The sequence below is a fragment of the Ornithorhynchus anatinus genome, chromosome 18, assembly GCF_004115215.2.
Source record: "Ornithorhynchus anatinus isolate Pmale09 chromosome 18, mOrnAna1.pri.v4, whole genome shotgun sequence".
NCBI classification, from domain to species: Eukaryota; Metazoa; Chordata; class Mammalia; order Monotremata; family Ornithorhynchidae; genus Ornithorhynchus; species Ornithorhynchus anatinus.
Window position 1 is genome coordinate 38,673,054 of NC_041745.1, and position 25,433 is coordinate 38,698,486.

Below are 25,433 nucleotides of genomic sequence, written 5' to 3' on the forward strand. Positions count from 1 at the left end.
ATTTTGAATATGCAAGAGCTATTTATTAAGATGTATATCACCCAAAAGTTAACAATTATGACAAGTGATTTTTTTTTCAGAGGCAGTGCATGTTTATAATACTTTTCAATGGGGCGTAGTATGCTAAAGTGGCATTTCAGAGAGGAAAGGTTTATATTATTTGACAATTATTTTCTCTCCCAAAGTCTTTAGTATTTCAGTTTTCATTGTTTGGCAAACTGTAGAAATGAAATAAGGAACATTTATTTATATACATAAGGGACGTTTTACAAAAGTACAGTGATTTTTTTAATTGCTTTCTGCCTGACTGTGAAGTACATCCAATGAAATCTCTTGGAGAAAGATTTACAATATTAATAACCCCAGGCTATTTTGGGTCACAGTCAGTCTTCATGGAAACGGCCCAGAGATTATACAGATTTTTGGCTCCTGTGATAGCTAGCCAATATTTTAAAGACCAGCCACTTAAAGGGAAACGTTCATTCAGAATTTGAGATTGTTCCAATGACTACAGCTTTCTTCTTTCTTCACAGCTTCAGTGCTGATTTTTCCAGAGAGTGTTACCCTTTGTTTGGCAAGACTCTGCAAACAACTCTGGGTCATCCTGATTAAGCTGCGCTTCTGGAGTCTTCCCCCAAATCGACTGTTTTTGATCGAAAGGAAAGCCGATTCTGGGGAACAGTTCATCGCTTGCGCAACCACCACATCTTTGGTAAGATTTGAGTGGCCTCTGTGGCAGGTAGGGACATAAAATACAGAGAAATTTCAGGCATCCATATTGCTGTTCATGGACCCTGCTGTCCATATTGCTGTTCCTGGACCCTGCTGTATTGGAAGACCACTTGGTTCAAGATTGACTCTTGGTCAACCAGTAGAATTCAGTGAGGGTCTTCTGTGGGCAGAATGTTATATTAAGCTCTTGAGAAAGTACAGTAGAGAAAAAAAACATTTTTCCTGCCTTGAAAGAGTTTCCAATTTACAAGGAGAGTCTAAAAATAGCATAGGAGGAAAAAGAGAATGGATGAATGAATACGGGAATAAATAAGTGCTTAAAAACAGAGTAATAAATTGACGTGTGGAATAGTACTATACATGGCTTATAAGGACACCAGTAGGGTGGAAGTTAGATATACCTCGAGAAAAAGAGAATGGTTTAACAAGTGCCTCATGGAGGAGGAGGGATTTCAGGAAGGCTTAGAAGATGGGCAGGGTCATTTGCTGGTGAAACTGAAGAGAGAAGAAATGTCAGGCAGGAAAGATAGTGGGACAAAGTGTTGGTGGGGGGAAAGCCAAGACCAGGGCACAGGGAGTAGTTAATTTGAGATGAACAAAGAAGACAAGTTGGGGTATATTAAGAAATGAGGAGGCGAGAGGGACTAACACTGCAGCCAAGGGTAACTAGAATCTTACCTCTTCCCCTGGCATTTTCCATTTACTGCCTCTTACTCATTCTGGTGAGCCTCCCTTACTACTGATCTACCCTTCCCCAAGATTCCAGATAAAGTCACCTCCTACTCTGTCCTCTCTTCCTATCCCCGATGTTGGTCAGAAGATTGGGTGCTGGAAGTGGTACATCTTTTAGAATTATCTGCAGTTGAAAGCTTCTTAATTACAAATTCTGGGATTTCACATGTAGCTGGTAATTTCTTTTTCCTTTGCCAAATGTCTTTTATCCATACACGAAATGACAAAATCTGTTCCCAACACTGCTCTGGCCAATAATGATTTGAAAAACTAGCTTCATTTGGCATTAGACCTGAGGAAAGTCATTCCAACACCATTTATTAGTATGTTGTTATGCAATTAGATAATATTGCCATCTGTACCTTCCAAAGCTATTGCCACTGAAAGAACAGATGTATGCGGGCCAGGTCATCAGAGGATGCATAATCAGTTTTGGTGAATTTTTTGGTTATTGCTTGTCTCGTGTGTATAGAAAATTTATGAGTAGATTAATAATGGAGCTTGTGAAGTCTCTTTATCTGAAGATTTAAAAAAATTAATTCATTCATCTGTATTTATTGAATGCCTACTGCAAGATGGATGAGCCACGAGACCAATACCATCTATCGAGGAAGGTTGGAGTTCTGTCGACGGCAGGGAAATTGATCAGATGCATGGGTGGATGGATGCACGATTGGATGGATGGATGGATTCTCCCATTGTAAATGACGGACATGCCTGGGTTCATTCACAAAGACTTCAGGAAAGAGAACCTCAGTGAAAGAAAATGATTATAGTGCTACTGGTTTGCCCCGCAAAACTCACACTCTCTCATCCCTGGCAGTCATGTTCCCATAGAGTCAGTGGGTAAAGACATTGGAAAGTGTGTATGAAAGATTCTGTCTTTCCCAAATCCATTAACTTCAGCATAGTGATGATGATGTGCCACAATACCACAGATAGTTGAATGCCAAGGTAACCTCTTTGGTGGCCACTCTGGTGCCCACCAGCCATTTTAGTCAGTTATTTTCAAGATTCTTGCTAAGCCTGTCCACCATGAAGGTGCCCTAGGTGGTTCTTCAGTCGGAAACCTGTATCCTTGATGGCAAATTCCCAGCAGGCACTCCCCCACTTCTGGCTGCTTCATTCCCCCAGTACAGTGAAGTATGGGTTGGAATTTGCCTGGGAGGAGATTGGACTAGATGACCTATTATGTCACAGGTAGGTGCGTCTTCTGATCTCTTCCCCCATTATCCCACATCTGTGCTGCATTGTTTAAAAATATGTCTAGTCTGTCCTGTTGAAAGTTCTTCCTTTTGGGCAATTTGGGCATAAAATGGTCACCCAGTCTTGTGATGTATATTGCAGAGGGCACTCTCAGCAGCATTCATTGGGTTCCAAGTGGGAAACCTTCTGGAGGTGTATGCAAATCCTACCCTCAAAAAATTTACAATCACAGCTGGTGATAGTCTTATATTTAGTGTGAGATCTAGCTTTGAGACGTGGCTGATAGAACTAACGAAGAAGCAAGATGGATCTCTATGACAATTACAGCTATCAGTGTATGAAATGTTATTACCACCACAAATCCATAGTCCTCAAATTTAATCTGACATTAACAAAATACCATCTCTGATAACATCCCCAAAAGTAGCATGGTTTTTAGACTCATTTTTCTCAATTGCCTATAAGCACATTTTAAACAATGTGCAGCACAACTTGGTAACAACTTTCCATTCTTTATCACCTCTGGAAACCTTGATTTCCTTGGTGAGCATTGGCACACATTTGAACTTCTTCGAAGTCATCTTCTTTCCGAAGGATCATGCCACCTCTCATTCATTCAATCATTTACTGATTGCTTACTGGGTGCAGAGCACTGTACTAAACTCTCCAGAATCCTCTGTGATTTCTTGGGTGTCTGCTTACACAGGATAGTCAGGAGTATGTGAAAGCTTCTAAGTGGCTGTCTTAAGAGCTACTGTTGAGTTGAAAAATACCTTGAAGAACTAAAAACTTCTATATTTTTCATTTCAGGCTAAAGCAAACTTCTTAAAGTAGCTGTAAATAAACTGGTTCAATCATAGAGTCATGCTTCCCATTGCTGGCGTTGGGAAAGAGTGACAAGATACTCTGGCACATCTAGAAATTCTAGGATAGTGGTGGACCTATTAAAAGCCCCTGAAGTCCAGGCCTTCTATGTTGGCTGCTTGATTGTAGGAAGTGAGAATTTTCTTCTGTTGCACTTTCCCAAGCACTTAGCACAGTGCTTTGCACTCAGTAGGAGCTCAAAAAATAACACTGTCTAATTGATTGATTTTTAAAGCTGATGATGACTGTGTAACTTACCCTTTCCCTTTGTTTCCTTTTCTCATCCTCATCATCCCGCAATGACTCCTTGTCATAGTTTTTCATTATATCCATTTTTGTTATTTATCCTTTTCTTCTGTGGGTCAGAACCTCTAGATTGAGATGGTGCCTCTTTTTTTATGGTATTTGTTAAGCACATACTATGTGCCAGGAACCATTCTGAGCGCTGGGGTAGACACAAGGTAATCCGGTTGTATATAGTCCATATCCCACACTGGGCTCACAGTCTTAATTCCCATTTTACAGGTGAGGGAGCTGAGTCTCAAAGAAGTGAAGTGATTTGCCCAAGGTCACACAGAAGATATACGGCAGAGGCAGAATTAGAACCCAGGTCCTTCTGACTCCCAGGCCCATGGTCTATCCACCTAGCCATGCTGCTTCTCTTTCATGTCGATTGCTTCCAGAAGATTCAGGAACATGCCAATGACATTTTTACGTACAGTTTCTGCAACGGGACTCAGGGTGACATCAGATTTATCCAAAACTTGGACTCTTCTCAAGCCTTTGAGCAAGCAATTTCATAGTGTATAAATGAACTGTTAATTTCTTTTCCATTTCACCACCACTGTTCCCTGTGATGTTGCTGCAGCTGTGATGAGAATGATTGATGTCACAAAATTGCATGCCATCGAACTCCTGCAACTTCAAAAGGTCATACTGAGTGTGGAAAATGAAAAGCTTTTTTGGCAATGGAGTAAGCTATCCTGGTGCGGCATTTGGGTTCCTAAATAGCTTTGTGCTCTTGTCAGATGCAAAACATAAAAATGTTTCTCTTCCCTTTATTGACCCCTCTCATCCTCTCCCAGAATGAGTCTGGTACATGTCTTTCAAATCGTAATTCTAATAGGTCTTCCAAGTGTGCGATTCACTTGAGTGGCTGCACTCATCCTCAGTGATCAGCATTGGAACCAGTGAAGATTTATCATCCTCTAATTTTGTATCTGTGCATGGGCAGTATTCCCCAAGTCTCCTGTTCCAATTTAGGCAGGAAATTCTTTTCCTTTCTTCTGCATGCATGCACTTCACTCTGCACCTCAGGAATGTCTTTGAGATGGCCACTGCATTTTTCTAAGTCTAAGTTTTAATTTCTGATCAAACAAGAATTAACATTATTGTGGCTAAAGCCTAATCCTAAATGGCTCCCTTAACATTAAGACCAGTAATTAGTAAGAGGAGCAGTTTATAGGAGGGCAGGACGACAGGAAAGAGACTTGATTTGCAGCAATAGAGATATCAGCGAGACATAAGGAAGAAATTCTTGACTCTAAGGGTAGACAAGGCTCTCCAGTGAGTTGAGAGAATCTCCATTTCTGTGTATTTCGTCCCTTTATCTGGGGGGCAATGATCTCTTGAAGTCCCTCGATAATGGGTTCTAGTCTCCTAGGTGAAGGGAGTGACATAGGATTATACAGTGCGATGGGTTGAGATTTACAGTAATTTCAGGCTGCCATATATAAGTTTTAGGGGGAAAAAATGTATCAAGCTCTTGATACTGGGAATGGCTAAAATTACAGAATGTTGCAGAATTAATTTATTTGACCTAAGAACCTTCCCTTCTGCATCGTTCTTGCATTTGTATTTGCTCCCTTTAATCACTCCTCCCTCAGCCCCACAACGCTTACGTACATATCCGTAATCTATTTATTTATATTGATGCCTGTTTCACTCTCTAGGCTGTTAGCTCAGTGAGGACAGGGAACGCATTTACCAACTCTATTATATTGTTATATTGTACTCTCCCAAGTGCTTAATACCATGCTCTACATACAGCAAGTGCTCAATAAATACAATTGATTGATTGACTGACTGATTGGTGTTCTGGTCCCTGGAAGCTGACATGCAGATTTAGTTCAAAAGATACAATGAGTTTGCCCCCAGATTAACTGAAACAGATTAATATTAAATATGAGAGGAAGGATCCAGTGAAGGGGGGTGAGCAAATGTTTCTTTATAACCTCTCCTTCTGTGCATCTGTCCTTCCCCAACTTAGATCATAAACGCTTTCTTGGACAAAGGTTGATCTGAATTGTTGATTGGCATTTCCCTAATGTTTAGCACAGTGCTTCCCTCCCATGAGCTCCAGGCACTATCCCAGCACATAGTACAGTGCTTGGCACAAAGTAAGGGCTAACAAAATATAAATAAAGCAGGGGTATTATTGAGTGATTACTCTGGAGCAGAACACTGTATTAAGTGGTTGGAAAAGTCCAATATAATGGAGTGGGTGGTGTGATTCCCTGCCCAGAAGGAGTTTATTATTATGATTATTTATTGTTTCTTCCTGAGAAATGGCCAAGACATCACATAGAAACTAGAGCCACTTATTTCAGTTCAGCTTGACATGAACAACGAGCATAGATCCAGTGTTCAGATTCATGAGTCCAGATCTTAACTTTCCTGGCTGCATACATTACTGAAATTCATTAACCCCACTGGGGTGCAAAAGGAGAGTATGATTCCTGACAACACATTTTCACTCTCAGGCAGTGCAATAAAAATCCACTTTTCACTCTCCCAATCCAACTAATTTATATCTGCTTCTTCCCTCAAATCAAAATGAAGAGCATAGTAACAAAAATACATTGACATTTACTTCCTTTTATCATTGCACCATTTATGCTCTGATGCTTATAACGTTCAGTTTTAAAAGACTGGCAAAAAAATCTATAAGCATTGGTTGGATTATTATTATTAATAACAATAATAGCAAAAATAATAATCATGAAAACTGTGGTATTTGTTAAGCACTTACTATACCCCAAGCACTGTACTAGCATCGGGATATATAAGAGATAATCAGCCCTCAAATGGGGTTCACAGGCTAAGTTGAAGGGAGAACAGGCATTGAATCCCCCCTCTGCCGATGAGGGAACTACAGCATAAAGCAGTGAAGCGACTTGCCCAAGGTCACTCAGCAGGTAAATGCGGAGTTGGGATTAGAACCCAGGTTCTCTCGACTCTCAGACCCATGGCCTTTCCTCTAAGCCACACTGCTTTTTACATTAAATATTTCCACTTGGAATTATCCCCCACATATAACTCCTTTAGCTTCTATCCTCTTGAACAATTACTTAGCCCTGAATAATATTTTCACCATGTGACCAGCAGCGAAAGAACTGAACTGACTACAGATGTTGGAATGAAAGCCCAGCGATTGTTTCTTTAGATCCTCAGAGTTAAGCTAATATATCTATGCCCTTCCAACAGCTCACTGAATATTAGGGAATCAGAGATTTATTTTCCCTCCGTGGGAAGAGATATTCCTTTTCAGTGGAAGTTGCCAACTGGATTATTGATTCATAGCAAAAAATACAGAAATTTGAAAGAAGCACAGATGATTTCTTAAACTGAGTGAGAAAGCAGATATCAATGTGATTCTATTGTATGTGGGACACTTCCTCGTTTCCTTTGTTTCCATTTCGGGATTTCTGCACATTTAGCATTAGTGGGAATTGGGAAAGGAAAAGTGCAGAGCACACGAACCATTTTAAACTAAGCTAGATGGCACAACGTATTGAAACAGGCTGCTGGGAGCAATTCTGCAAAATCCTCATAGTCTTCTCCATTTCTGTGATTTATGGTTGTTTTTGTATTGGAATTCTGTCATCTCTCGAAAAGGCCTCTGAAACTAAAGGGAATAGATATAACCCTTAACATGCAACTCAGAAGTTACATGGAGGCATGGGCAGGAAAATGAATCGCAAAAACCTGAGAAAAAATATATGAAACAACCCTACGGAATTTTTTTATGGTATTTGTTAAGGGCTTAGCTCATTGTGGGCAGTGAATGTGTCTGTTTACTCTTGCATCGTACTCTCCCAAGCGCTTAGTACAGTGCTCAACACACAGTAAGCATTCAATTAATACCAATGAATGATTGAATGAATACGTCAAGCCCTGGTCTAAGGGTTAGGGTAGATATGAGATAATCGGGTTGGTCACAGTCCCCGTCCCACAGAAGGCTCACAGACTAAGTCGATGGGAGGAGAATTTAAGCCCCATTTTACAGTTGAAGTAATTGAGAAGTTAAGGGACTTGCTCAAAGTCACATGGCAAACAAGTGACAGAGCTGGGATTATAATCCAGGTCCTTTGACTCCCAGGCCCATGCTCTTTCCACTAGGCCACACATGTAGCCAGTGATGATATGCCAGGTCAGTTGCCAGTGCACTATAGGTTTCAGTTATTTTCGCTACTAACGTCCTGCCTGAGAGAGGCATGCTGGGGGAAAATGAGGACCAGATAGGAAGAGTTATTTGTTTGCATTTATCTGCAGTGTACAATTTACTATGTGGTTTAAAAACCGCTTAGAATGAAAAGGAAATGTACTTGATACCCAGAGATGATGTTTATCCAGAGGAAAGTACAGGTGATACAAGACAGAGAGGTCCCATTCCCAAGTGTGAACTTTTCATCTTCAGTGTGGGGGTAAGGAAGAATATGGGGGAACGGGAGGGTGCTTGCTAGCTTCAGGGAACCAAACAGACTAGCAAATCAGCCTCTGGGGTCCTTTTAACCCTGATTTGAAACTCTCAAATCTTGTCAGAGGTGTGAGATGAGTGAAATTGGAAATCTAGTTCCTAGGCTTTAGGACTAAACATCCCCATTGCCTTTTGGAGTTGGCACCTCGGGCCCCAGTTGCAAGGAGATCCATCCACTCCACCTTCCACTACCTTTATAATACAAATAAACGCTAACCAACATTTCACCAAACTTTCCAGTATACATTCGTCCTCTCTAACTTGTCCTCTGTGTGAATGGACCATTTCCTTTGTATAATTGCCCCAAAAGTCCCCAGTAAATTATTATCATTATTATTATGGTACTGGTTAAACAATATTTGCCAAGTACTGTTCTAAGCACTGGGGTAGACAAAAGTTTTGATGCAATCCCTGTCCCACATGGGGCTCACACTCTTAATCTCCATTTTACAGATGAGAAGTTAAGTGACTTGCCCATGGTCACACGGCACGCAAGTGGCAGAGCTAGGTTTGGAACAGCCCGGTAACAGGGTGGCCTGTGGTGACAGGCCCACTCGGAACGTGCCTGGAAATCACTGAAGTCACTGGAGTTAGCCACTGATACTGTAGTCGCCACTGTTGGCTAACCATGGAGAAAGACAGGCACCTCTTTCTGTTCCATAAGGTTCTAGCCTTTTGAGAAAAGCTCCAGCCTAGCCTTTATCTCAGCATCATACTTGAGAAGCAGCGTGGCTCAGTGGAAAGAGCATGGGCTTTGGAGTCAGTGCTCATGAGTTCGAATCCCAGCTCTGCCACTTGTCGTCTGTGTGACTGTGGGCAAGTCACTTAACTTCTCTGTGCCTCAGTTCCCTCATCTGTAAAATGGGGATTAAGACTGTGAGCCCCACGTGGGACAAGCTGATTCCCCTATGTCTACCCCAGCGCTTAGAACAGTGCTCGGCACATAGTAAGCGCTTAACAAATACCAACATTATTATTATTATTCTATCCTTCTGCCTTTCTCTAGAACAGGAGTGGAAATAGGTATTCATTCGTTCAATCATATTTACTGAGGACGTACTGTTTGCAGAGCACGATACTAAGCACTTGGGAGAATACAATATAACAATAAATGGACACATTTACCGCCCATAGTGAGTTTACAGTTTAGAAGAGTGGCTATGTGGAATGAATTTCGTGGAAACGATTCAGGCTTTCCCTTGACATGCCCCCAGCTGATGTCAGGGGCGTGATAAGACAGGGCACATATAAAGTAACTATCATTCAACCTATCGATAGTATTTATTGAGCATTTACTTTGTGCAGAGCACTGTACTTCTTGGAGAAATATAATTGGTAGACACGATTCCTACGCTCAAAACACTTACCACCTTGCTTTCAATTGACATTTAAACTCTGGTTGACAGGTGTCTCAGCATTATGTTCCTTGATCACTACTGGTCTAAGTGCCTCTAGAAGAATCAGTCTTCGAATATGTCATTTGGGATATTTAGGGTTTTCAGAGATTTCCCCAAGAAATACAAGTGGCCTTTAATTTGGGGATTTTTAGTCCCTGAATAAAAATTAAAAGATGTAAGTTAGACAGCAAATCCTCAACACATTCACTGTCAACTCACACTGTTGAGTGAGTCTCCCTGGTACTCTAGCTATAAATGCCTGCTTTTCCAGAATACTAGAATCACGTGCCAGTGTAAAGCAGATGTGGTGCTGACCTCAAGTTCACTCATTAGAACTTGATTGCCTATTTGTTCATCTTTCTTTATCTACAAGAAACGGGCATGTGAGAAAATTGCTAGCGTCATTGTCTTGAAAGGGGCTTTATTTTCTAAAATCAAGAATTAAACCACTTTTGAGGAATATTACGAACTTAATTTGAAGGCTGCAGGGAAACCACTATGACAACTAATTAGAGCTGATGGTTTGGATCAGGAGGCCCAAATTCCAAAATAACGGGATTGTTTTGACAAAGAACAGCATATGGGCAATGGCTTTTTTGAATCAGGCACATCTTTTTTGTTTCATCGCAGTAGCACGTTACATCTCATTATATCATATTATCCCTTGTGGTAACCATGGTGATGATGTGCCTCATTCGGGGAATCCGCAAAGCGCATGGTTCCCCGTAAAGTGCTTAGCCATCTCGAGCTGTAAAAACTCTGCCGTCTCCAACAACAACAAAAAAAGAACAGGTTAGTTTTCACTGTATACGAAGACACATCCTGCCACAGCCCTTGGGTCATGACCCTGCGTGTTTGAACTTCTCAGCTAATCAGGTTCTGACTGATAATTCGATGAGAGACATCAGACAGATGCCAGCTCAGAGCCCTAAAGAAAATGCTGTGGGTGTTTCGGGGGTATTCTTCCCATCCAATTAGTACCGAACTAAAGACGGACCCTAGTGTGGTGGGGAATGCTATTATGACTTAATAATAAATCGTTGGAATTATATAGTCAGTTCATAGAGGATCAGCTAATGAGCTAGGTTTTCCCCAGTGCACAAGGGTAATAAGTTCAGGAACGTGGGGTTCAGGAGGGCAAAGGTGTGGTCAATTAGAATACAGTGTACCTACACCTATGGATGCATGACTCCTTCGGCCCAGTCGTGATGACATAAACTTAAACTCGATATGAGGAATTAAGATCGGAGTTTAATTATTCTCCATGTGGAAGGTAATGAAAAATAGGATTTTTTTCCATTTTTCATGTACAGCGAGATTCCATGACTCACAGAGGATGCCCAGGATGTGGCAGAATTAAACCGATCACACCTAACAAGGTTGTCTTGACTTCCAGCCTAAACCTTGGTGTCCAGGAGCACAGCAGTTCTTATAATGAGGAGCGGCGTGGCCTAATGGAAAGAACACGGGGCCTGGGAGTCAGAGGACCCTGGGTTCTAATCCCAGCTCTGCCATCTGCCTGCTGTGTGACATTGGGAAGGTCACTTCACTTCTCTTTGCCTCAGTTACCTCATTAGACTGTAAGCCCGTCAAAAGGCAGGGACTGTCTCTATCTGTTACCTATTTGTACATTCCAAGCGCTTAGTACAGTGCTCTGCACATAGTAAGTGTTCAATAAATACTACTGAATGAAATACTATTGAATGAATAAAAGGGGATCCAAACCCATTCTCCTTCCTACTTATATTGTGAGACAGGGACTGTGTCTGACCCTATTATCTTGTATCTTCCCCAGTGCTTAGAACAGTGCCCGACATATGGTAATTACTTAACAGATACCACAATTATTAATAAGTCAAAAACTTCTGGAGCTGGAAAGGCACAGATTGTCTCCCAGAATACATGGTATGAGAAAGACAGAGAGCAAATATTTAACAAAAGTGGGAAACTGAGACAACAGGGACATAACTAAGGGTATACTCTAGAAGGATCAGTCATTGAATATGACATTCGGGATGTTTCGGGATTTTCAGAGATTTCCCCCAAGAAATGCATTTGGTCTTTAATTTGGTGATTTTTAGTCCCTGAATAAAAATTATAAGATATAAATTGGACAGCAAATCCTCAACAAATTCACTGTCTCCACACACTGTTATGTGAAGTTTTGGGGGGTCTAAAGGGAGGGATGAGAAAGTGGTAGAGGCTATGCAAGATTGGGAACTGGCTAGGTCTAGAAGGAAATTCAAGCTTCACTCAACTCTCACACTATTGCATAAACTCCTGAAAGTTTCAATCAATCAGTACATATTGTGTGCAAAGCACTGTTCTGAGCACTTGGGAAAGTACAATACAACAGGGGTAGTAGGGGTTATCCCTGCCCACAAATTAAAATCCTGGGGGCTAAGCATGGCATTTAAAATTATCATCAGAAAGGACAAGATAGTTACAAAGACAAGCAGTGTGGCTTAGTGGAAAGAGCACAGGACTGGAAGACTGGAGACATGGGTTCTAATCCAGCTCCTTCCCTTGTTGGCTGGGCCACTTTAGGCAAGGCATTTAAACTGGGCCTCAGTTTACTCATCTATAAAAGGGAGAGAACATACCTGTTTACCCTTTCGCTTTCTCTGTGAACCCCATTTGGGACAGATATTCTGCCCATCTCGGTTATTTTGTGTCTACCCTCTCCTACTTCTAGATTGCAAGCCTCTCAAAGGACACTGTCCCTGTCTAATTCCTACCTCTAAACTGTTTCTGAACATTTAGAGCAGTGCTCTGTCCACATAGGAAACTCTATTACTGGTATTACTACTGCCCCGGTGCTTAAAAGAGTACTCGGCACCTAATAAGCACTTAAAAATACAACCATCAATAGCAGCAGCAGCCTCCATCTCGTTTCCTGGCATTATTCAGTTTAGTATGCACCAAACAGTTTTTGGTCCTTGGCTTATAACAAGAAGAGAAGCTATATCCTGGATCTCGCCATTAGGACTTAAGAGCCAAGTCCCCAGAGGAAGCCAACGGTAAGTGATGAATTGGATGATGTGTGATTTTAAATATGAATAGAAACCAGTTGTAATTTCTATAAGTCATCTGAGACATTCTGAATGTGCTTTAATATAATCTATGTTTTCAGGAAAGATCCCAATGATTTTTTCATGCTATGCAGCATTTCTCAAATGTGGCCACAAGAGGATTTCTTCATAGATAGACAAGGAGAGATTGATGGACAGAGACCACTACAAAAGCAGGAGACTGAGAGACAATGAAAAAAATGAGATTCTGAGCTGCCCAGGAGAGAGATTGTGAGAGTCAGTAAGCATATTTTCAAATACTAGCTACCTGGTTAACATTTCACAGTCTGTCCTCTAATTTTACAAAGTGATTTTCACCAAAGTGTTGTGCTGCCTTTTTAAGAGAGAAAATTGATAATTTTAGAGATAAGCTTGAATGAGGTTGTCTCTGCCATTCAGTGTAAAAATGTTATTTTGAAACACAAGCACAGAGTAAAAATATCATTGAGATGGTTTGCAGAAATGCAATGTAACATGATTTGTGAAAGCAGATATCATACTGTGCTACTTGGGACTCCTCACAAGGAGATGTTAGAAAGGGATGGTTTAGAATGTTTAAAGAATTGGATGACTTTGAGAAAACAATTGAATGCAGGTCACACTTTGGGATCTTTACATAAACCAATATTGGTCACTACGTTGACCTTGAGGGTGACGCTAACCTTCTAGGATGATATTGGCCTCACGTCAGAGTTTAGGCACAAGATTTTCCAAATAAAAACGCTGGAAACTTTTCCACTTTCTGTGTTCCATGTATTTAAAATGTGGGGCAAAACCCATCGAAAATGAGAAAAAAAGCTGTGGAAGTAATTGGGTTCAAGTCTTAGATGTCCAAATTATCTGCAAAGTGAAGAGCTGACAGCTCTGTTCCTGAAGATTAGGCAAAATTGACAAGACTGTGGCTTTTTTTAAAACCCATCTTGATTTTCTTTCAACAAATTAGGAGAGACAACAAATGCAAACATGAAGACATTCGGTTTGAAAGAGGCCAGAGCAGTATGTAAAAACCCAAGCAGAAGTTTGTTAATAATTCATGACAGTTGTCCCCTTATGTTCATCTTAAATAGTGTTGCCCTTCAGGATATAAATTCTCAGAATGGGCTTCAAATTGGTTTGTGGCTGGGACCGAAAAAAATATAAATAAACCAATGTTAGTCTAAGTCGGTTGAGCTCACTCAGCAAAGGAGGGGCCTGCATCCATCACATAATGACATTGTAAATCTGTATGCTTTGCAAGGCAATGACATGAAAAATTAGACCGAACAAGCCGCAGATGCATGATATGTCAGCCTCAAAGGAAAGGTTAATGCAAGTTAAATATTGACATGTCAGCAATAAGGATTATACCAATTATAAATTTGCACTAATGCCTGCTCTAGTTTAATTGTTATATGACACTGACAGGTCATCACAGGATAGACTGACAAGTGAAGGCATTTGCTGCCCCGAATTTTGAGAATATTTAGTCTTTTTCAGAGTAGGTACATCACAATGCGGTCAGGTGGAATGGGCATAGAACTACAAGTCAAGAGATTTGAGTTCTACTCCCAACTCTGCCCCTGTTTTGTGACAGGGCAAGTCACTTAACCACCCCCGGCCCCAGTTTTCTTATTGGCAAGATAGGAATAATAATACTCTCCTTCTCCTTATCTCACAGGGATGTGGTGAGGATGAAACGGGATAATTGAAGTGAAAGCACTTTGGAATAATTAAAGCACTGTACAAAAAACCCCAGGTGCATAGTCGTGTGTTTTCATTTGTGGTAATTACTACTTAGTACTGAGGTTTATATGAAGTTTCAAGATGAGATACAGTCCCTGACCCACATGGGGCTCACAATCCATCTTATCCCTGTTTTACAAATGAGAACTGAGAACCGCAAGTTAAAGTGACTTGCCCATCTCACCTAGCAGGCTAGTGTGAGAGGTGGAATTAGAACCCAGGTCTCATCCCTCCCAGCCCTGCGCTCCTACCACTAAAACACGCTGAACTTTTGGTGGGTGTGTAAAAGAGATATGAAACATTCTCCTCTGTATTCAATACTGACGTTTTGAGAGCAAATGTCTATACTAAAATAGCACGGATTGAAATCTTCAGATAACTTTGGCAGTTGTTTGAAAGAGATAATGATAATAAAAAATTGGCACTTGGGTCTTTTCTAAACCCAGTATGTTTCCATTAATCTTGGAAATAATCCTAACCTTTTAAGCTTTCAGGACGTATGTGGGAAAGATCTATAGACACCTACTACTAAGAATTCTCTGTTAAAGTTTACAGGAAAAGGCCAGACAGGCACGGGGATAAATGAGAGACTCCAACTTGACTTTCAATCACCATCACCAGGTGCCAAGTCATCTGATGGGTGATTCTTCTCCCCACACAAGTATCTAGAGGAAATATAATTTGAAAAAAAAATCCAATATTAATCGTAGATGATGTGTGAATTTAGACTAAACCATTTGTCTTTTCTAGGAAAAGACAAAAAAAATCCCTTTTCCTTGGACATTTCACTATCAACAGAAACTGGTTTTCCTTTGGTATAACTTCTTTGAACTTATAGTAAATGGAAAAGGTAAATAGAGATGAAATCACTTATAAACAAAGTGACCGGCAAACACGAGGTCCTGTGTTAACTGTTATAAATTGACCAATAGCGTCTTATTTTTCTTCCTGCTTCTAGCCAGACTCAGTTAAGTTGCCTGGGGCTTTGTGACAAGATTGAAAAAATCCATTTTGTGGAGCCAGTTCTTTCTTAGAATCAAAATAATGTTTATGGGACAAATGCTTACCCAGGTCTATGTACCAGGGGCTCTCACCAAATCCATAGGCCCAAGTAACTGGAAAGTATTCCATAAATTCCTAGGCCATCAGAAGATGTCTGTCAACTGGGATATTGGAGTTTACTGCTGAGAATCTCACCCAGCTTTGCCTCACCTCCACCTCTCCCAAGATTACTGCTGTGATGAATAGGTAAGCGGCATGTCCCTGGGGGGGTTCTGGGGACAGGACTTCTCCTATTCTGCTCCAGTCAAAGCCTGCTTTTCAGGCAACACAGGGTAGACATTGGGAGAGCTGCTCAAGGCCTATATATGAGCAGTAAGGGGTGGTGCCATGTGGAGTAAGAGTTCATCCTCCTCTTTTTCCTCCTCTCCTACATTCATGTTAGTTTACCCACCCATGAGGGAAAGCATCAAATGAAAAATTTAAAAAAGTAGGGGGGAAAATGTCATGATACCACTCCCACAATTTAGGAATATATATTATGCATTATATATTATATATAATATATAATATATATTTATATACGATATAAAATACATTTTGAATCCATTTGTCCTATATAATGGAGAAGACGTCACTGATGGTCAAATTTACCCACGGATGTGTATATGATCGAAAAGGCTAATATGGGACCCACAGTCCCAGCTGTGTTTTGCACACACAAATGCTGACCTTTGTTGCTATTATTCTTGATACTCATAAAACTCAAGATCATTCTTAAGGTAACCCTGTAAAGGAATAAACTAGGCACACTCACCCCTTCACCTTCATTTTGTAATTTTTTTTCATTATGGTATCTTGATTTCAAATATTTTATAAATGTTGAATCTACTGTCATACTTCGTTCTATCAAAATGGAAATACAAATGGAATTTGCAATCAAAAAGAGACTCAAAAGGAGCAAGATTAAAAATTGAAATTCCAATTTTTGAAGCAAATCTGGGTCAGAGAGCAGGAAGAAGGGTAACAAATGGCCTATATATGATTAAACAAGGAAGGAAATAGGAATGAGTCAGACTCATCAGAAATATTCAGTAATTGGATATATCAAGTCAAGCTTATACTTACCTGATGTTAAGCTAAAAAGGAATAAAAATTTGGAGAGGAGAAGGAAAGAAAAAAATCTTCTATGCCCCATACATAGATTGACAGTAAATGAATTTGAAAAAATGGACTGAAAATGAAGGATGGTAGAGTCATGAAGAAAAGTAGAACAGAATTTCCATCAAAGAACTTGTGAAGTGAAAAATAGAGCAAGAATTGGTAAGGAACTCAAGGATTTCCTTTACCTAGAGTTCACTAGGGTAAAGAAGATAAATTTGCCCGCGGCCAGCTGACAAGAAAGTAATGAAACTAAGAACACCACCAGAACGAAAATTTGTCCAAGTGGAAAAAATGGGCAAACACCAAAGAGTCATTTTTTAGGAAGGGAGCCATCAATGAAAATAGAGGTTTAAGAACTTGTCTACTTGCAGAAAATGTTGAAGAGAGTCATGCATTTGATGGTCATAAAAAGTAATACTTTTGAACAGGTATGGTGAACAGATACATTTACCCTTAGATCAGCATCTAGAAGGACCTTCAAATTTAGTGAATGGAAATGAAAAGCCCAAGCGAAAACGGATCGGGTTATCACCAGGGGAAGTCGGCACCTACAATACTACTCAATCAATTCCGTTCCATTTCATTTCCATTTCCTCTGGGTAAAGGGGAGCTGTGAACAAGAAAAATGGAAAGGCATCTCGGGAAATTGTTCATTCAAGGAGGTGGGATAATGATGTTTGTATTCACCAGAGAGGTGACAATTAAAAGAGATTATGATTGAAGAGGATAAAGTTTAAAAACGCTCAATAGTAAAATGGCATTTAGAGTAGGAAAAGCATGGTGTGAAGCTAGTTTTACACAAAATATTTCAGGAAGAGAATGATCCTAATACTACAGCCTGAAAGAGAGGTGGGAAGAGGAAGGTTCTTTTATTTTATTTTATTTTATTTTATTTTGATTGAAGGTCTGTCTACTCCACTCTAGTGCAAGCTCCCTGAGGATGGGGATTGTGTTTTACCAATGCTACTGCATCGTACTCTCCCAAGTGCTTAGTAGAGGGCCCAACACACTGTGAGGGAGCAGGCAGATGTGAACACACATTATGTTTCTGTTGCATTTCCCAAGAGCTCACTGTGATATCCTGCACACAGCAGGCTCACAACCAATACCAGCAAAGCCAGCAGACATTAAATGGGCAGAAATGAATGTCTCTTTAGCCCTCGCCCAAGTCCTGCCATTAATTAAAATTCATCCAAAAGACAGAAAGGAGGTGAGGTTTTTAGGCTCATATTTATATTCACTCAATGGTTGCTTCCTTGTCTCTCATCCAATTTTTAACTCCTAGAACCAAGCTACTGGTTCAGTCTCTAACAACAGAGATTTCTACTCTCCACAATTTACATTCTCCACTGCCATTTCAGTTCTTCTGTACCACCTAAGAACTTAAGTACTTACCGCTCCACCACAGCACTTATGTTCCTATCTCCGTACTCTTGTTCCTTCCTCCTATCTAATGGATTGTATTGTTTACTGCTCTCGCTAAATTGTAAACTTATTGAGGGCAGAGATCATTTCTACCCAGTCCATTCTGCTCTCCCATGTGATTAGTATAGCGTTGTGCACATAATAGGTGCACAATAATGGATTGCCAAACGATGAAGCCAGAAGACTCACTATTCCCCCAGTTTCCATGTGCATAGCAAGTCCTTCTCTGCCTGTCCCCTAAATAGGCATACAGGTAGCTCATGGATGGGCAAGGAATGTGGAAGTTATATTGTAATCTCCCAAGCACTTAGTAGAATGCTCTGCACACAGTAAGTGGTCAATAAATACAATTGAATGAATTAATCCGGTCCACCCCTTTCAATACTGGGTATAAAGCTGGGAGCTGAATTCCAGGGTATGCCAGTCTGTTCTCCCATTTTCCCAAAAGGGGATTCCCCCAAGGGGGAATCTAGACAGTGAAAAGATGAGTCTATTTTTTTCCATCCCCCCTTGGAAGGTAGAGAGAGTAAAGCTGATTTTTTTGTAATCTTTTGAGTCAGTTACCCAATGCCTCTACCACTATTTTTTTAAAAAATGCTATTTGTTAAGCGCTGACTTTGTGGCAGGCACTTTACTAACCGCTGGGGTAGATATAAGGTAATCAGGTTGGACACAGTCCTTGTCCCACTTGGGATTCACAATCTCTATTCCCATTCAAAAGCTGGGGTAACTGAGGCCAGAGAAGTGAAGTGACTTGCCCAAGGTCACCCAGCAGGCAAGTGATAGCAGAGCTGGGATTAGAATTCAGGTCCTTCTGACTCCCAGGCCCCTGTTCAATCCTCTAGGTCATGCTGCTTCTCCATTGGACGTTGCTCTCCCAAATGCATGACAGAAGAGATGCACTGTCAAATACATTTATATGTTGCTAGCATGAGCCTGATGACTGGATATGAATAGATTAGCTCCTTTGAGTCTGAAAAGAGGTATAATGCATCATTCCAGACCTGTGTATTCTTTCCCAGTGCTTAGAACAGTGCTAAGCCCCCTAGAAGCACTTAATAAATATTGAAACTTTTACCAATGTGATCAGAGTGACTTTAGGCTAGTCATATTACTTCTCTGTACCTCAATTATCTCATCTGTAAAATGGGGATTAAGACTGTGAGCCCCACGTGGAACAACCTGATTACCCTATATCTACCCTAACACTTAGAAAGTGCTTGGCACATAGTAAGTGTTTAACAAACAGCATTATAATAATTATTATTATTTTCTTGAAACCCCCATTGCATAAAAGCTATAACAGAAAATACCAAAGGAACATTCCTTTTGTTCCTAACATTCCTAACTAAATAGGAGCCTACATTTTTAAGGCTCTTGAGGGCAGGAATCATGTTTACTAACACTATTGCACTTTCCCAAATGTTGACTGCAGTGCTATGAACAAAGTGCTCAGTATGATTGATATTTATGAAAGAAGAGAAATATTTCTCATTTTATTCATCTTTTTCATTGCTGGTTTGTTTTGTTTGGGTTTTTGTTGTGTGTTTATTTTTTTTTTTACATTTCACTGAAGGACAAAGTAGTTGAGTTATTATCAGCAGAGAGTGAGGCAAGAAAGGCTTCTCATTCAGTCTGGACAGTTTAAAGATGGTGGGATATGGGTGAGCTTTAAATCCCATCACATCACCCAACCTCATTTTAACAAATAACTTAAAGTACTTGATAAAATATTTGTTTTTTCCAAAAATACAGAAAGATGTTTATTTTAGTTTAAATAGGCTGGGTGTATTTAAGTCATAAAAATTTTGCAAATCTCAGTTCAAACCCAGTTTGTGTAAGAGAATCAGCATGTTTCTTTAATACAAGATAGAAGATGTTGTAAACAAAATATGGCACCTATTTCTAGGACAAGGACTTACGGGTCTGACCAATCTCAATTATGTGCTAATTCCTGAGTGTTTTAATATGAATTAATCTTAACAAGATGCAAGGATCCTGGCAACTCTGGCAGAGACTATGCACCTGGTATCACACGTGACTTGCATAATAAAGAAGAGGAAAAAGAACACTTTCCTTTCCACACAATGTTATTTTCCTCTAATGTGAGAGGATTAATGACTTCTATTCCAAAGATTCTACAGACTCTTTTTTCTAGACTGTAAGATCCTTGTGGACAGAGAACGTGTCTACCAACTCTGTTATATTATTATAATATATTAATATACATTGATATAATTGCCATTATATAATATGATTACATTATAATATAACTATAATTATTGTAATATAATTATTATATTATAAACATTCCAAGCACTTACTACAGTCTTCTTCACATGGTAAGTGCTCAATAAATACGATTTTTAAAATGGTATTTGTTAAGTGCTTACTATGTGCCAGGCACTGTTCTAAGCTCTGCGGTGGATACAAGTTAATCAGGTTGGATACGGTCTATGTTCCATATGGGGCTCACAGTCTAAATCTCATTTTACAGATGAGGGAATTAAGGCACAGGGTAGTGAAGGGACTTGCCCAAGGTCACACTGCAGACAAGCAGCAAAGCCAGAATAGAAACCAGGTCCCTCTAACTCCCAGGCCCGTGATCTATCCAGTAGGTGACTCTGCTGACTGATGAAGGACCGTTATATAGAAGAATCGAGACATCACAAGTTTCTGTAACTGGCTGTGACTATCTCAAGAAGATAGGTGACTTTATGAGATTGACATATAATAAAAATCCATCAAGCTGATGAACATTTGCTCTTGACTCTCCCACCTTCATCCTTTCATTTATGCTCTTTCCCTAATTAGGAATTCTCTCCCTTTCCACATCAAATACACCTCTCCAACAAGCTTCATCCTTTATTTGACAATAAGTAGGTGCAGTTCAGAAACATCTTAGAGAAGCAGTGTGGTTCAGTGGAAAGAGCCCGGGCTTGGGAGTCAGAGGTCATGAATTCAAATTCCGGCTCTGCCACTTGTCTGCTGTGGGACCATGGGCAAGTCACTTATCTTCTCTGTGCCTCTGTTACCTCATCTGTAAAATGGGGATTAAGACTGTGAGCCTCACGTGGGACAACCTGATTACCCTGTATCTACCCCAGCGCTTAGAACAGTGCTCTGCACATAGTTAAGCACTAAACAAATACCAACATTATTATTATCTGGCCATCCTGTCACAGCCCACACTAACCACCAAGGTTCTTTAGCATATGAAGTCTGGAGAAAATGCTCCATTACACCACAGTTAATGGCCTTGTTAATACTAATTCTAATAATAATACTAATAATAGTACTTGTTAAGTGCTTACTCTGTGTCAAGCTCTGGAATAAATACAAGGTAATTGAGTTGGACACAGTCCCACATGGGGCTCACATTTTTAATCCCTATTTTCAAGATAAATTATAAACTGAAGCCCAGAGAAGTTAAATGACTTGCCCAAAGTAACACAGCATATACGTGGTGGAGCCGGGATTAGAACCCAGGACTCTCTGACTCCCAGGCCTCTGATCTATCCACTAGGCCACGATGTTTTTCTCGTTCATCCAGCAGGTTCAGGGCACATCTGTGGGAAGACAAATGTCTTTGTCCAGTTCAACAACAAGCTTTCCTAATCCCTACTGCTTTGACCCCAAGGGAGATGTGGATATGAAAGGCCAGAGAAGGTCATCAAAACAACCATGGCTTGTATGCAGGGCTATCATTATTGTGGGCTCACATCTCTAGGTGGGGGCTTTCTTGTCCCAGATGAATCAATCAATCAGTGGTATTTATTGAGCTCTTACTATCGGGGGGCGGCTCTAAAAGCAAGACCAAACGGATAATGAAGCTGAAAAGTAATTATCCAATACTTGCAATAGGCTAAAATAAATCACCTATTCATATTCATTTCTGTCTCTCCTTCTAGACTGTAAGCTCCCGTGTGCAAGGAATGTGTCTCCCAACTCTGCTATGTTGTATTCCTCCAAGTACTCAGTTCAGTGCTCTGCAAAGAGGAAGCCCTCAAATATAAATAATTTTTTAATGGTATTTGTTAAGCACTTACTATGAGCCAAGCACTATTCTAAACACTAGGGTACACACAAGGTCGAATGATTCTTTAAAACTTGCTTCGGAAAAATACCGGTTATATAAAATGAACCTTCTGTCATCTTTATGCTGTGAATTTCAAGTGCACTCCCTGCATTTTTTTGTGGTGACTGAGAAATCTCTACCTGATCCAAATATGAAAAGGATAAAATTGCTTTCTCACTGCTTTGGGAATAATGATATTCTCAAGATCAAGATGAATCATCACATACTCTGTTTCTCCTCTTGGGGAAATAATTGTTCAAATACTTTCAAGCCTGATTTTGTACTACTGCATAAGACACACGGTGATAAAGAAAGCTGCATTTCACTTGGTAATGAATAAATCTATGAAACTTAAAAGAGCTATTGCAATCTACCAGAATAAAAATTGAATTTTTACCTTTTTTTTCTCCAAATCCTGAAATGCCTCAACAAGGGGTTTTTATTTCTGCTTGCTATTTGAGAATCAGCAACTTCCTCAAGGTTCCTTTCTCCTCACACACTTCTGATTTAAAGACCAGGTCTAGGGAAGCCATTTTGGCTTGCGTTCACATGGTGAATTACAACTTTAAAATAATCTATTTGTGCTGTTTATTAGAGATACTCCACTATACTACTCCTAGCTTCAAAGGGCCTCGTTCCTTCCTCCAGTTTATTTCTACTCCCTCCTTTTGACCTCAGGTTTATTATACAATCCTTCCCATTCACTACTCCAGTGAAGTTTTTCTGTCTGCCTCAGTGGAGACACAGACCGTAGCAAGGTCAAATTCATACCATTAGACTGTAAGGTCGTTGTGGTCAGTAAATGCATTAATATCAGTACAGCAGTAACTCATATCCTAGGGGTTCACCTAATCATTCAATCGTATTTACTGAGCGCTTACTATGTGCAGAGCACTGTACTAAGCATTTGATCAATACTCTTCTACGACTACCACCGAGGATGGATCTACCTTCTGCAAGTCAGAGACAAGCATGACATCCTAGTTACTAATCCACCTCCTATCTTCCAGTCACAGTAGTCACTGTTTTTGTTTTTCTTTTTAGTGGTATTTGTTAAGCATTTACTACGAGCCAGGCATTGTAGTTAACACTGGTAGATACAAGTTAGTCTGGTTGGATGGACTCCAGGTCCCTCATTGGGCTCATAATTTTCAATCCCCGTTTTGCAGATGAGGCATCTGAGGCACAGGTAAATTAAGTGACTTGCCTAAGGTCACACAGCAGATAAATGGCAGAGGTGAGATTAGAACCCAGATCCTTCTGACTCCCAGGAATTATGATTCAGCATAATACATTAGAGTTGCAGTCTTACAGCCCTATGTTTTTCCCCCAGAGGACAGGGTTTAGATTAGGAAGGACTTGATTGATTGATCGATGGATTACTTACCAGCTGTGACATTTTTCCAGAATTGGTATCTCCTCCTCCAGTAGAATTCTGAAAGGGAGAGTAGGAGCATTTCTGGGGTAGTTTTCCAAGCTGCCCTGAAAGCATGAAGATCACCTAAAATATTTCTTTAGGTCTCATTCCATACCAGGTATCTTATGAGTTCATCCAGCCCTAGTCTTCCAGGAAAGAATTAATTTCCAGGAGTCAGTGTCTTGAAAGGAACTTGGATACGTCATCCTAATTGTTCAGGCTCTTTTAACTGGTATGTCTTCCTTGATGTAAAGTGAAAAGGCAAGATAGTAAATAATATCCTATTGTATTTCACACCTTGGCTGCTGAGCTTCAGCGTCCACTCATGACAAAGAACACCGTTACAGCTCTCAAACATCTGGCGGAAGCCAAAGTCCCAGCAGCAGTGATTTATGCATTTTTCCAATCTCTCCCCAAATGTGGCCTGAGTGATTTAAAAGCACAGCGGAGCATTGCTTTACACTGCAGATCAGCAGTACAGCTGGGAAAAGATGTTCCCCGACATCAGAATAAGCCACTCTAATTGAAAGATGTGGGTGGATTTGGAATTTTGTCTTTGCTTATCTCCACCCAGGAGCTAAGAAGAATCCATTATCTAGAAGTACAGTGAATTAGAATTATGCTGGTGAGCAGGGGAATATTTATGAATTGATTTAGGAATTCCGGAGGAAGAAATTGAATCCTGACTTTGAGATTCTTTACCTAATTTGGATTTGGATTTTCAGAAATGACGTTTCTCAAGTGCTTTCAAAAGCCCGTCTCTCTGACCGATAATCAGACCGTTTCCTGCTCACTGCGGGCAGGGAATGTGTCTGTTTATTGTTATATTGTACTCTCCCAATCACTTAGTACAGGCTCTGCACACGGTAAGTGCTCGATAAATATGACTGACTGACTGACTGTCTCTTCCATCGTTTAGACTGTGAGCCCGTCATGGGGCAAAAATTTTCTCTATCTGTTGCCGAATTGCACATTCCAAGCACTTAGTACAGTGCTCTGCACATAGTAAGCGTTCAATAAATACTATTGAACGAATGAATTAAAGTTTGGATCTGACATCTAAATAAAAAACTACCCTAATTTTTATCGAACGGCCTCTACGGAGACTGTTTTATGGGCAATCTTAATTATCAGCGTTATTCAGAATGCCACTGCTACTTTTTGACATCACTGACATTTATTTGTCTTTCTCTGATTGATAACAAGGAAATACCACACTGCAGATGGTAATATTGTGCCATCGTATAGGACAGTGCATTTGCCTGAGGTTAATATATTTTTTGTGTTGAAAATCGAGCTCTCAGGATATCATCCCTTCCTTGGGTGTCTTCCTCCAAATGACTGTGAAAATGGGAAAGGGAAAAAAGTGAAATGATAAAGCTCCCAACATTCCAGAACATTTGTACAACCAATCCCAGAATAGTGTGGGACCTAAAGTGTGTACGACTTCACCGTGGTCCAGTCTGGGCATGAAAAGTTAAGGAAGAGCAACTGGGAGTTGTTATGTCATCTATCGGTCAATTAATCAATCTTATTTATTGTACACCTACTGTGAGTAGAGCACCGTACTAAACGTTTGGGAGAGTTCAATATAACAGAGTTGGTAGACAAGTTCCCTGCCCACGAGGAGTTTACAGTCTAGAGGGGCCTGTGCTGTTCTGTGGGGCTGAGGGTGGGGTGAATATAGTATACAATCCTAAATTCAAGGTGACATAAGAGAGAGGGAGTAGAGGAAATGAGGGCTTAGTTAGGTAAGGCCTCTTAGAGGTGATATGATTTTAATAAGGTTTGAAGGAGGAATAAAACTTCGAAGGTTTTTCAGGTTTTTAATTTACTAATTAAAACAAGCCCAGGGCATCAGTGAGTT

General features: G+C 40.3%; 1 long non-coding RNA gene across 1 annotated transcript; it reads left to right on the forward strand.

The window, feature by feature from the left end:
- The first annotated feature begins 547 nt into the window (after window positions 1-547).
- Window positions 548-14,491, forward strand: LOC114818218. The gene is made up of 3 exons (XR_003766058.1): window positions 548-712; window positions 12,824-12,998; window positions 14,419-14,491. It is a non-coding gene; the product is annotated as an uncharacterized LOC114818218 (long non-coding RNA).
- The last annotated feature ends 10,942 nt before the right edge of the window (window positions 14,492-25,433 follow it).